We start from the raw sequence: 12,677 nt of genomic DNA, 5'->3' as shown, positions 1-12,677 counted from the left end.
TCATACAAGTGGGGGACAGTGTCAAAAGGAACACTCAACTGCCCCAAGTGAGTTTTCATCCTGTTAAATAAAGTCAGGAGATTCTATCTGGATGCCAGTGTCTGAGTGCATAGATCCAGCTGCTTTGCTTGTTCCAGTGCTTCTGCTGACATGCAATCTTTCCTCTTACTTAATGGTTTTCCCAAGCTATTGCCTTTAATGAGTTTCAGGGGTTGTTTCTGGTTTAACCTTATGCTGATGGTACATGTGTTCAGAAAAAAGATTGGACTGTGCAGGTGAGCACTGTGAACAGGTCTGGCTATACAGACTGCAGCAGTTGTGGCACTTAGAGGAGTCCCAGGGCTGGGGAAAGCAAGACTGCAGATTGGCATGTGATCCTGACCCTGGGCAGGGATGTGCAGTGCATGCTGCAGAAGCACTCTCAATAAATTAGATGATGATGTATGGCACAGTACATCACATTCTTGAAGGCAAGGCATATATACTCACCAGATAATGTGGAGCATGTGAAGTATTGAATATATCAAAGGAAGATTAATCTTTGTCTGGGAGTAACCCTGCACATTTTCTGTCTAGTTGAGTCAATGCAATATAATTTAAAATGTGAAGGAAGTGTGTGTGCATCTGTATGTGGATGCAGGAGGAATATGTTTGTATATGTCCTAGGGGATGTCAGGGTACATGTTTGTTTCTTTTAATATTAAAAGATTTCCCCCCCTTATTTTGCAGAAGAAAATGTTCTCTTCACATCTAAGGTCCTTTTCCTAAATGAGGATTAATTGTCCCTTGGACCAAGTGCTGCAAGACTCAGAAGGTGCAGCATGTCCTGTCCCAAAAAAGGTCTGCAGACAGGGCAGTTTCATTCTTTCACCTCTCACTGCAGGAAGCCGTGGCTGCAGTGTGTGCTGGGTCACCAGCACCCTTCTTGACCTGGAGCTGGAAAATCAAAGAGCAGTAACTGTCAGAATGTGGCCATTTGGCAAGTATCTGCTCAGAAATGGCTGTTGTTGTGTGAAGGTGCCTGGCACTGAGAAGTTAGCTGAAAATTTCTCATCTGTGTTTTGTTTGTGTTTAAGGATTGATAGTTTGTAGTGTTACAATTGCTACAACTATTTTCACCTCAAAAATTTGCATCTGCTATGTTAACATGAAAATTTAAAACCTTGGTACAATGTATGAAATGATGATTAATTTACAGCATTTATCTTGGCTTACTAATCATTCTGTTTTTAGCTGATAATTTTATTTGTAATCTCCAGAGTTAAATTGCCATAAAATACCACAGTTACAAAGACATTCATGAGCAGTTGAAAGGATATGACACATTGTAATTTAGGAATTAATGCACATGTTTAAAAAAAGCCAATTCATGAGAAAGCTGCTAATACATGTACATTGTAGGAGAAACAAAGCAGGGGGGAAAAAAAGCCGCAAACCAGAAGATAAGCACATGAGTAGTGCAGCTGTGTCACTAAGTGACAGTTTAAAGATATGGTGAATTCCATCCCACCATCTCTGAACAAAGAGCAACAAAGGGCAGAGAAATGTAACACAATCACCCAGCGATGAGCATGAGCAGTACCAGCTGGAAAACATTCCCTGTCCATGCCTGATTGAGCTCTGCCTTGCTGTCTCTTGTAATGTTGTCTCTACAGAATGTTCCCTGTTCAATGACACTCAGACACAGCACTCCCAGTGCAGGAGCTCTGGGAAAGGTGTCAGAACCTGTGGTGTCAGGTAATGCACAGCTGTGAGCAGTGTGCTCTCCCTTTGCAGTCCCTAGTGATAAGAGCAGAGGATGAGTCCTTTGAACACTGCAGTGGTCTCCAAAGCACAAACAATCTGCTGCTACTTCAGGTTTCTCAGCACATCTGCATCCCAGTGTCCTGGTTCTGGCCAGCACGGGGTTAGTTTTGGCAGTAGCCTGGCTGGGACACAGAGTTTATTCTGTACTACTTCACAGAACTGCCAGGGGCAAGGGAAAGGAACCTTTATGCAGAAGAAAGGGCCCTGTTTCGGGGCAGCGTGGCTGCAGTCAGATTGTGAGCTCCATGGATTTTGGCACATCAATCACTCTCTTTTGTACACTTATGTTACTAATGTTTTTGCTGTTACTGTTCATTTTCTTATCTTATGGCCCTAGAAAATTATTCCTACCTCAACCTGTGATTTTTGCCTTTTGTGCCTCCAGTTCTCTTCTCCATTCTGCTGTGGCAGAGAGGGGGAGGTGAAAGCGGAGGAGCAAGAGAGGAGCATGGTTCAGATTCTTGGTGGAGGATTGTAAACCTTCTCTATCACGTGGCATGGAAGAAGAACGATTTTAGGTGGGGTCCTGAGCACAACAAGTTTTTGAACAAATTAAACAGGAGATTTTTTAGGCAGTAGCACTTGGGCCAGTCAGGACAGAACAGGAAGCAAAGAATGTTCTCTAGACCACAGCTGGGGAGAATGGTCCTTCCTGGAGCCTCTGGCAGAAAGTACCTGGAGAGACTGGGAGCAACCCCTGGGGTTCTGGAGCTGGAAACATGAACTACCCTGAAGCCAGCTACACCCCAACTGAAAAAAGAGATACTGCCTGCTTATGAAGGGGTTTGAGCTGCTTCTGAAGTGATTGGCACCAAAGCACAGCTTCTTTTGGCACCCCAGCTGCCAGTGCTGGGCTGGATGCTCAAAGGGAAAGGCCTTGCAGCACACACTGATGCTACATGGACTGCACGGATAGCACTGATCACACAGAGAGCTTGAACAGGAAATCCCAATGGCCTGGGATCCTGGATCATGAACTGGCCTGACGGTGAACATTTTTGACTGTTGTCATCATCATCATCATCATCATCATTGAACAGAAGGTGACCTGTGCTGAGGAGGCCCCACCATACAACCAGCTACCAGAAAATAAAAAGCGATACACTCTCTTCACTGACACTTCTTGTCATGTTGTAGGGATACACTGAAAATGGGAAGCTGCTGTGTGGATTCCTGTGTGGTCAGTGGTAGCAGCTGTGTGGTTCAGTCTCAGAAAGGGTCCTTGTCTGGGAAGTACCATTCCTAAACCCCACCACCCAGCCAGAGCATGGCAGTGGGTTTGCTGCTGGATGTGGGCTGGTGCCTTAGGGGTTTGCTCAGTGCCTAGTGCTTAGTGTTGCTTTTTCTTCTACAAGCGCTTCTCACACCACAGCTGATCAATGCTGGGTGTGGGAACACCAGCAGTGTCAGCCCATTCCCACTCATCTGCATCCCTGTTTGTGTAACATCATCCCTATCCAATGGTGGCACAGGAAGGAACACATCATGTCAGCAATCTATAAATAATGTGAAATAAAAGCTTTATTTTTTTCAGAAAAATAACCAGAAGCTTAGGAGAGGGTGTAGAAGTGGATGAAATAATCAAGATAATGACACAGATTTTGGTGCATTTCATAAGCACTTAAGTTTGTGGTAGATTTATTTACTTAAATCTCTCTCCTGTAGTGACTGGTCATTCTGAATTGCAGAGAAAAGAGAATCCTTTGTAGATCAGTGTAATTGCAAGAAATAGAAATTTGGTATTATGTTTTTCTTTTCTTGACTCTTGACTGTAGAACTCTCCTAAGGTGCACAGGGAGAGATCCATTTTCTTCATGGCATAAGGCAGTCATAAATTATATGAAATTAAGGAAGTTTTTTCCCATCTTGTACAGATAACCCTTTGTTATGTGTTTGTTCTTCATAGGAAGCAGTTAGTCATTAATCCCATGCAATACAGTAGGGAATCTTTTGATCAATAAATCAAAAGTTCAAACATACTGTCTTTGAAGGATATTTTTACAGGGCATAGAATATCCCATGGTAAAAGGAATCCTTTGGAATAAAGAAGAGAGATGAAGGTGGTAGAGGCAGAGTAGCAGCAGCTCTTTGCTTACTTTGAACTGTCTTGGGAAATTGCAATTTGTATCTAGAAAGAAATTGGAAGAGGCTGAAGATTTCTGCGCTAATGTGAGCTAGGGCCTATATGTTAACAGATTGCCATGTTTAATGGGCTCCTGGCCTGCAAACACTCTTTCCTTTCACAACACTGTCTGGAAATGCACATAGTGCAGGTCACTGCTGTCACCCTGCTTCCATTTAAACAGCCACTCTAGATAATAATGACCATTTAAGAACTAGCAGATATATTTTTTTATTTAGCTCAATCCCTCAGACATTTCTGTCCTGTGTACCCTAAATACCCCAATTCCCTTATTTTCTACTCTAGCATTACCTTGATCATACATATGCTGCCATGAAGGATTTGTAGTTTAGGTGATTTATGCCATGGATCTTAAATAATTTAGAATACTAAATGCATTTTAATTTAACACACCATAATGAGAATAACAGATCTGTTTTTCTAAGTTGATACTTTTCTACAAGCTCTGATAGGGTGGTACCTGGCCAAGTGACTTCTGTGCCATTAACTCTTAGATGATTGAGATGGTTATAAAAAATTACAAGATAAATAACTGTTGAGTTCCACCAACCTTTCCTTCAGCTTTCTGTGAGTTCCTGCTGCCTGAGTGGGAGGGAGGCTGTATAAATAAACACTTTTTAAACTGCCCACATCAAGCTGAGAATGTGTGATCCTCCTGCCTCCAGCTCTTGGCTCAGCCGGTTCAGTCTTCACATCCAGCAGGTTTTCAGCCAGGGACTGTTAGGGTTATAGGTGAAAATAAAATGCAGGATCATTAGAATATCTCACAGGCAGTTCACAGGATTGAATAGGAGAGGCAATGGTGCTATTTTTTAACACTGGGCGTGTTTTTTCTAAAACATGAAAACATTTCCAGTAGCTTCTGGGCAGCTTTTCCATTTGTTTGTAATGTTCTCTCCATTGATGCTGTCCCCCAGTAATCAATAAAACTTGATTAAGGATAATAGTGAAAAGCAGCAGCCTGAAACCTCATTAGATGTAAAAATCCAGTACAGAGTGTGGTGACTGGGGTCAAATAATCATGACTCAAAGAACAAATATGTGGCCACAGAATAGAAGAAACCAAAGCTGCTGTTGCTGTGGTTATTCTTTTTCCTCACTGATTTTGTCCCACAAGCAGAAGCTGTGTCTTCTATGAGCTGGCCATGGAATTGCAGCAGGACAGGAGGATAAACCCTGCATGAATAAATGTCTTTTTAAAGATCAAACAGACGGGTTGGTTTAGAATAATGGAAAAAACAATCTCTTCTATTTCTCTCTTTTTCTTTCTTCTTCTAATTTCTTCTTCTCCAAGTCTGATTAACTTAAAATTGGATGTGTTGGAGTTTGCTAAATTGAATGGACTTAGACTTTGCTAAATTAATGCTTTGTGAAGGGCTTTATGTTGATTGAGTGTTGCTCTAAAATTTGCCAAAGTTCTCTGTTTTTCTGGTTTGCCAGTAAAGATTTTGTTCTTTAGACCTCTTGAGGAATATCTAGTCAGTATTTTCTCCTGTGTGTCTGACTCAGGGTATATAAAAGAATATTAATCCCTTTTAAGAGACTTGTTGAGCGAGATCTGGGACCTTGCAGATGGCCAGTAAGTAGAGGTGGCTGGCTGCTGCACTTGGCCCCAGCAGAAGTCAGGACACATCACAGTAAGATTCTCCTTGTTCACATTCTCCATTCTCACTCTTCTCTCTCTCCAGCTTCTGAATGTTGGAGCTCAACCATTGCACAAACATTAGAGACTCATGCTGTCTAAGGTGGTAGTGAAATAGGTAATTCTGGCTCTCAAATCCATCGTAGCATTAAGGCAATGCTCCAATTATCACATTTTGGAAGGCCAAATGCAATGTTGAAGTAGAGGTACCTGGTCGATTGTCAGGATCTGTGATATTTAGATGCTCCCAAGATTGTAGAAAGTCTCTGTCTTTCAGCCCTGCTGCCAAAGAAGGAGTCGTAATTCATCTGTGCTGGTTTTCAAGGGTGTTTATTTCTTCTTATCTAAAATATTTTCTTTCTGACCTGCAGCAGGTCTGTCTTGCAGGACAGTGTGTGGGGCTCTGCCTCTCAGTGGGATGTTACAAACATTATATGCTAAAAACTACGTGTGGTATATTTACAATAATGTGCCAGTACCTATCACCCATGTTGAACAGTGTGTCCCCAGCCCAAACCAACAGAAAAATGCCAACACCACAGTGAAACATGGAGGGCATGAAGAAGAAGAAAAAGGACAAGGCACGCCCAATTTCCTCCATCTTGCCCCCTTTGAACCCCTTATCTAGAATCCCAAAATCCTATTTTTGCACCCGTGCCACACTAATTACTACTTATATCAAACACTCAGAGCTTGTAATTCATCCTGAAAGATTGAAAACTCTTTTGCATGGACAGAGATCAGAGACAGTGTCTCTTGGGGCTCTGTACAGGGGGGCTCCTGACCCCCTGCCAGGGTCCCAGACCTTCCAGGGCAGCCAGAGGGATGCCCTGGATTCCCACAGTCGATGATAACTTACCTGATGGTCCCTTCCTGTGTCGGTGCAAACTTGGCATTGGGCTTTACAATATTTACCAGATAACTGAGGCTGTCTCTGAAACAGTTTCTTGTTTTCTGTTCCCCTAAATGGAAAGTTAAATGCAATCCACGTTCTAGAAGCTGGTTTTAGTTCTGACCATCAAGTAACATGCTCCAGTAATGACACCTATCCCTCTAGTTAAAGGTCCTTTGTGTAGTTTATAGACCCTCTTTTCTTTCCTCATGAATTCCCACCCTGCTTTCTAGGGAGGTAAAGTGCACATTAGCCACTCCCAGGAGAGTCCCACACTGTGTGTGTGATAACTGTGAGATAATATCTGAGCTGGTGGTGCTGAGGGCACTCAGCTTACAGCACTGTGCAGAATGGGGTCCTCACCTTGGCCCCAGTGTGGGCCAACAAGAGTGTGTTTTTCTTAGGGGGTTTTCCTTCCAGCCTGTACAATTTCACTGTTTAATGTTTTCCAAAGGACTGACACAGGAGAGGAGGGGCTGAGGATTTTCCTTTTCTTCTATTTATCTGCAAGTTCCTGACACGAATGGTTCTTTGAACTATCTTTAGGATGCTGTAGGGCAACTATACTTCTCATTAAAAAATATATTTTGAATCACAAAAATCTTTAGATGTGTGTGTGTGTATTCATAACAGAACATAAGCACAGAACTACCACTGCTAACACACAGAATGTCAGCTTTGTCAAGCTACACCAGAGTTGCCATTTCCCTTCAGTCCTGTGGTTGGGGACCTTTTAGATTAAATTCATTAGTTCATGGTAGTTTTGAGATGTAACATAAGCCTCCAAAGGCATCTTAAGCTTCTCTTTTTTATTAAAATTAAATCTTCCCTTGGCATTTCTCTAGGCACTTCTCCACTCACAAATAAAAGGGACACTGCTGAAGGATATTCTGCTGCACACTTAAATGCCAGCAATCCAATTAAAGAAATGTTTAACCTTTTGTAAATAAAGCTATGGCTTGTACTGGCTTTTGGCTAAAGGAAAAAAAATAACTAATTTATTATTAAGCTTCTTACCCAAGACTGATGTATGTATTCATGATATGGTTTATAGCATTATAAGGCCAGAATACTATTAAAATTATTCTGTCCTGGAAGGTCAGTTGGTTGCAGATTCTGACACTCTGTTCTTGATTCTGAGTCAGCTCTGCTCAGTGATATCCTTCTTCAAAGCCACCTTGGAATCTTGCACAGTCTGTAGACACAAAAGTCCTGATCCAGATGTTAGATATGTCACATCACTTTTTTTTTTACATTTCTGTTTTTTGAACATGGCCTTTGCTAAAATGACCATTGTTTTCCCATTGCAAACAATACATGTGAATTCCGATAGGAAAGTGTTCAAACTCTGATATACATTGTTCTAAACCTTAGTCTAAAAGCATTTTTAAAGCTAAACAATTGATTCTATATCTGGGTGCTGATTTTGTACTATCTCTAGGCAACTTAACTGGTGTGGAAGAATATGTTATAATTTATCTTTATTACCTCTTTTGCTGCTACTCAGACACTTGATCTGTTGGGATTATTTTGCCAAGAAGATTTGGCAGAAACAACAGCCTAGGCCTAATAGAAAAACTGATAGAGGTTTACACTGGGCATGGAGAGGAAGGGGAAAATGAATTTTCCTGCTTTTCAGCATCCTGAAACCATAGGGCTTCTCTGTGAGGGTAGGGAAACCCATTAAAGATTTTTGGTGGTGCACTTGCACTAAGACAAGATAACCAAGTAGAAGCTGGGTCTTTTACTAGGCTGGCTGCTGTGCTTAAGGCATGGAAGCATGCTGAATTTGAATCAGAAGCAGCACATTTCCAAAAAAGATTTAACTGGAGAGCAACCATGCAGTGAGGATTTCAAGTTTTCTGCTGCTGTTTCAGATCTGAAAAGAAAAGCCTATGTGCCCAGAAGCTTGTGTAAGTATTCCAGCAGCAAGAATAGGTTTATTCTTTATATGGCCTCTATATACCCAGAAAAGTTAAGCCAGGGTTCATATATTTCTTGTTTTCCTGCTGTGGCATTGTTAGCAAATACTCAGTAAAATACAGCTCCTTAACACCAATGTAGCAGTAAGAAGCAGGCATTCTTTATTTGGCCCCAGATGCATGAGAGGATATTTCCTCTGAAATATCTTGATGCTGGGTACAGGCAAGGCTGGTGTTTATATACTGTAGTTTACATAAATATTAATTGCTTTTCCCAGAAGAAACATACATATGATATTCCTTTCCCCAGATTTATCAGCATATTTCCCCTCCCACTGGCACAGATCTTTTTTTGTACCAGGAGTCCCTTTGGTGGTCTTTGGTGGTTGCTGTCCACAGAGTTATGCCTGACCACCTGATGAACTCAGTGCTACTTTCCAAATATAGAGAAGAGTTGGCATAACTGGTGTGATTGATTATTCTAATCAATGAAGTGTGATCTTTGTTCCCTTCTTGGTTAATGTTAGTCGTAATTTGATTGCATGGTTCCACAGGCTAGTGATTTTGAAAAATTGTCATTGCCTTTTCTGTACCATCTAAGTAAATAGTTCACCTGGCAACACTTCACCCCTTTGAGCTTTGTGTAGCTTGTTTTCCCTTCAAGCCTTCTTAAGCCTCACTTTGCTTCTTTACTAACTTTCAAAAAAATGTTAGGTCAAACCTGGGGCAGAATTGAATCATAGAATCATAGTATGGTTTGGGTTTAAAGGGACTTCAAAGATCATCTTGTTTCCACCTCCTGCCATGGGCAGAGACACTTTCCATTAGACCAGGGTGCTTAGAACTCCATCCATCCTTGGCCTTGAACTCCTCCAGGGATGAGCCACTCACAAATTCTCTGTCTTGTAACTTAGTGCAGGATGTATTTTGTGCTGTCATGCAGCTCAGGGAATCTGGCTGGGTTCTTGCACTTTTGCACTTTTTTACACAAAGTGCACAATGGAGAGAAGTTCTGCCTTTATGTGATCTTCTCTACGAGTTTGGTTGGATATTTTTTTAACCAAATTGACAGCTACTTTCTCTTCTATCCAGTTTCTTGAAAGAACAATAGTGCAGGAGGATTCAGATTCAGAAAGAACACTTCAGAGTTGAGTCTTTTTTCCAAAGGAAAAAGATGTCCTTTAATTTTCTGAGTGCCATGAGTCCCAAAGGACTTTTTTGATGGTGGCAAGACAGTGCCATGGATGGCAGTGACATTGCTGGCTCTAGGCCTGGTGAATCCCTGCAGCTCTGGAAATTCCCCAGAGCTTGTCTCACACTCTCCCCAGTGAGCTGCAGGCTGGGCTCTCAGGACCTGGGATTGGGACAGCAACAGAGCTCCATGCCTGCTGCACTTGTGCTTTGCCAGCTGCCTTATTCTGTTTGTATTGCTCCTGCTTGCAGCTTGGCACCATGTTTAGGAGTTGGGTTTTGGGTTTTGGTTGCTTTTTATTTAATGTTGCTATCAAGGCAGATATATTTTCTTTTCCTTTTACACTATAGAAAAACCTAAAGCTTCTTAAAAAAATTTAAAGCAATTCAGCTTTTTGAAACTGCATAATTGAAGAACACTGAAATAATTGGCTTATTATAGTGCACCCATAAAAATGAATTTTCATCTCATTTATGAACTATTAAATTCCTTATTACATGTGACTGATTGTTCTTAATGTGACTTGCATATAATTTAGCATTCTTTACCCATACATTTTGTAGCTAAACACTGGGGGAGGGAAGCTCATCCCAAAACCATGACACCAGAATGTAGATTGCAGAGCAGCCACAGACTGATTCTGCATGGCGTGCTCTCAGTTTGTGTCTCTGTTCCCCTCACAGTCCTGTGCTGAGGTGCAGAAGCCCCAGATCAGCCAACTGATTTTTTCCTGACCCCTTTCCCCTCAGTAAGGCCTGGCCATGCTGCAGCAAGAGCTGCCATTGCTAATGACAAACCTGAGCTGCAGGTGCCCAGGTGATTTCCCAGTGCCAGTGCACATACCCTGCAGCCACGTCAGAGCCTGTGGCAGTCACCCATGCCCACAGGGACAGGGACATTGCTGTGCAGACAGGCCACCAGGTGCAGCACAGGCGTGGTGCTGGGGTCACCTCTGAACTCCTCACCTCAGCAGTGGTTGGTGGCTCTCCCCCAGAGCTCCCCAGTGCTCCCCGTGGTCCATCTGCTGTTGGTGGCGGCAGCAGTGGCAGAGCTCCATCTCGGTGTGCTCTCACCTAAGCTCACCTGTGTGCCAGAGGGCTGCAGGTGCTGGCACGGAGGTTATGCTGGTGGTCATCCTTTGTCTGGATGTGTGTGAGGATCACGGGTCAAACCTGCTGCTGGGCTGGGAAGTCCTCATGTGTCTTAGGCTGAAAGATGTGGCTGGGGGTGTGGATTCTGTCACCATCTGTCAGAGCTGGGGCAGCTCTCTGCTGTTCATGGGCAGTTTTCTTTATCTCTCCCACAGCCAATCCTCCCTCCAGGAGATCTCTGCTGTCCATGGCCAGTGAGTGTCCCTGCATGGCTGAGAAAATTCCATCATCCATGGGGAGAGGCTGTGCCCAGGGGAGGAGCCAAGCATTCCTACCTGGATACAATCTGACCTTGGCACACCACAGCAGCCTTTGCCCACTGCATTCCCAGGGGAGCAGCTTTCTTCCCCACTGCATTCCCAGAGGAAGCCCAGGCCCATCCCCACCAGCCCGGGAGCTTCAGAGGAAAACTCCAGCCTTGTGCAGGATCCCTGCTCCAGCAGAAGCACAGCTGGCACTGCAGGAGGGCTGAGCCACCATGGGATGGGACTGCTGCCACCACCCTGACCCACAGGGGGTCAGCTCCTATTCTGAATCTGGCAGTGGGTTTGTTTTTGTTGTTTGTACTATTGCATTTGTATTTTACATTTTCCTAGTAAAGAACTGTTATTCCTGTTCCCATATCTTTGCCTGAGAGCCCCTTAATTTCAAAATCATAATAATTTGGGAAAGGGGTTTCCATTTTCCGTTTTCAGGAAGGCTCTTGCCTTCTTTAGCACACACCTGTCTTTTCAAACCAAGACATCATGTCACATCAGGTTTCCAAATGCTGGAAACACCACCCTCTATTCCTACCAGACCATTGCATCACCTCAGAAACAGGACATCAACACAGCCAAGAATCACTGCCCCCACTGTGCTTCCAGCAGCATTCCCTCTGTCTTTAGAGGGTCACAAAACTCAGTTTTGCTGTCCATGACTCCACTTTGACTTGAGGGAGGAGCAAAACTGTAAGAACAAAAATGAAGCAAAATGTGAGGCTCACCTTGTGGAACTGAAGAGGAATCGGGGTGAGTGAGTGTAGAAATAATATCACAGGGTTGAAGGGAAAGTGCAAGCAGGCACCTTTAATGAAATTCTGCAAAATTACTGAACAGCAATTTCAGAATATTTTATTTACTGTAGGAAGTTGCAAAAGAAATTACAAGTTTGTTTCAATAGATACAAAAAATGCCGTGGTTGTCTTAAGAGATGCTAGCCTCTCTTTGGGCACAGGCCATTAAGACAGCACTGATGCCAAGTATTCAGCAGGAGCAAATGTAGTGAGCCCTGGGTCATGGGTTTGAGTGTCAGTGGTTCCCAGAGCACGTGGATATTCCTGTGGGCATTTTTGTCAGAAAGCACATGGAGAAATGAGATTTTCATTAATATTTTGTTTAGCTGATGGATCATGTGGTTTGATCCAGTGCATGGTTTTTTCAGGGTAGCAGGTGAGCAGGACACCAGGTGAGGTAAAGAGAAGAAATTATGGATCAAAATTTGTACAAAGACATTATGATCCTTCAGACAAAATAAAATATGTACAATTCTATTCTGTTCAGAGGAGGAACTAGCAGTGTTGACAGCAGCAACATCAGAAGAGTACTGACATGCTTTGTATTTCGTTTGCCTTTCTTTTGGATTGTCAGTCTTCTCTGAATCTCCGTTCAGCAGCACAGTAAATACAGCCAGAAACACGAGGCACTAATGCCAGGGTGGCAGAAATGATCCCTGCAGTCTTCTAATCCTTCCCTTACAGTAGTTTTGAAGAGATTAAATGTGGGTTCAGATATGTGGATGTGCACTTTTCAGAGTGGACTGCACTTTTCAGAGCTTTCAGTCCACTTTCTTATGGACTGCACTTTTCAGAGCTTCCATTTTATGCAGGGAAATGATTCCCCTTATGTATTAGAGCTGGTCAGAGTGTGTCCATGCCAGTTCAGGGCATCT

At 43.0% G+C, this 12,677-nt stretch overlaps 1 long non-coding RNA gene across 1 annotated transcript in view; it reads left to right on the top strand.

Moving 5' to 3' along the window:
- The first annotated feature begins 379 nt into the window (after positions 1–379).
- LOC137485595 (uncharacterized) overlaps positions 380–12,677 on the top strand; it is a 58,957-nt gene continuing 46,659 nt past the window's right edge. The window contains exons 1-2 of the long non-coding RNA XR_011005387.1: positions 380–1,034; positions 1,777–1,906. This is a non-coding gene — a long non-coding RNA (uncharacterized lncRNA). The remainder of the gene's footprint in view (positions 1,035–1,776; positions 1,907–12,677) is intronic.

This window comes from Anomalospiza imberbis, chromosome 20, assembly GCF_031753505.1.
Source record: "Anomalospiza imberbis isolate Cuckoo-Finch-1a 21T00152 chromosome 20, ASM3175350v1, whole genome shotgun sequence".
NCBI classification, from domain to species: Eukaryota; Metazoa; Chordata; class Aves; order Passeriformes; family Viduidae; genus Anomalospiza; species Anomalospiza imberbis.
The sequence above is the reverse complement of the archived record's forward strand: the minus strand, read 5'-3'. Positions and strand labels throughout refer to the sequence as shown.